The sequence below is a fragment of the Belonocnema kinseyi genome, chromosome 5 (assembly GCF_010883055.1).
Source record: "Belonocnema kinseyi isolate 2016_QV_RU_SX_M_011 chromosome 5, B_treatae_v1, whole genome shotgun sequence".
Lineage (NCBI taxonomy): Eukaryota > Metazoa > Arthropoda > Insecta > Hymenoptera > Cynipidae > Belonocnema > Belonocnema kinseyi.
Genome location: NC_046661.1, coordinates 26,347,146 through 26,348,699, shown reverse-complemented (window position 1 = coordinate 26,348,699; position 1,554 = coordinate 26,347,146).

Genomic DNA, 1,554 nt, shown 5'->3' with positions numbered 1-1,554 from the left:
ACCAACTTCTCACGTATAAAGTGTTTGAGTAAATAAAGTACTAACGGATTAGTCATTAACGCCTGTCGTCAGCCTACATCCTATCAAGTTATAGTTTCCAGAATCTACCACGTGGAGGTGACAGTGCGATTTTAGACTCCTTTCATCTGCAAGGTGATTCGGGGTGCTTAATTTTAGTGAGTCCCCTCGCCTCTCACTTTATGGGGTGCTTGATTTTTGTGAGTCCCCTTGCCTCTCACTACACAACCTCTTTATGCTGTTCGCCTCTTCTTCGTACCAGCTTTCCACTTTCTTGGAGTACTATTCTGCTTTCGATTACCGTTAGGCTTCGGGAAAACCTCACTTTTCTCCTCGTAGGAAAATCGTTTCAGATCCAGCTGTCCCTTTGCGTTCGGAGTGAATGAATGATATTTGAGTGTACCTGGTATCGTAACAGCCTTACTAAATCGATTTGCTAATTTTATTGTCATCGCTGCATGCTCTTCTTTGCTACTGAAAAATACGACAGTTTCCTTCAAGTTTTCTCTGCCCCATTCAAATAACTCGTAAGCTGTTAAGATCTGATTCCCAGCTGGTCTGAGTTGTGCAAACTTCGAAAATCCGATTACAGTATTTTCGTTTACCACTTTGAAACGATTGAACAGCTCGGCTGTTTTCATCATCTTCGTAGAAATTAGTCACTGCAACTTCAATATCTGGTGCCAGTCTTCTTCCCAGTTTTCGATTAGGTAAACTCAGTATTCCATTTTGCTCAACTAATTTCTGAGCTTTTCGGACTTGCCGTTCAGTTGCACCGAATTCATCCATTAACTTCCTACGACTCCAAGTCTTAGGGGCAAGTGAAACTAATACAATTTTTTCGTCAGAATCAGTAGTTTCTTTGAATTTATCTCTGATTTGTTGAAGAACTTCAAGGCCCGCTGCGTGATTCGGATCTTTACAGTCTTTACAATTTTCATAATCTTTACATTCTTCTTTAACCAATAGAAAATCAGGATCGCCTTCAATTGATTATTTGCCTGCAATATCATTATCAGCTTCGTCATCACATAAATCTTCTTCCACTCTGATAGCATTTTCTTCCATACTGGTTTCATTTGAAGGCTTCTGTAAAAAAAACTCTGCAAAATTCTTTTCTACAAACATAAGTCATTTTTGCGAAAAGGATTTGCACAACGATTGCCCCAATCTGTTTTTGTTGCCATTATTACTTGGAAATAATTGTAATATTAGTTCCAATATCAGAAAAAATGAATCAAGAATATATTTCCTAATTTAAGCAAGCAGAGCAACATAAAAATATCTATTATAAAGTCATCTGAGCTTCGGGTACAGAATGAATAGAAAACAAAATCAACAGAATGTATTCAGCTCATATAAACTAAAACGATTTTCATTCTTGTGAGAAAGAAGTTTCTAGGCAGCCATGTAGCGGTCAAATTCTGAAGATCAACATTCTTTCCTTAGACCACGTCAGTAACATAGATATTATATGAATACAGGTTCAATTCGCAGCAGTATAAAAGATGTAGTTTGTATCACAGAACAAGTAAA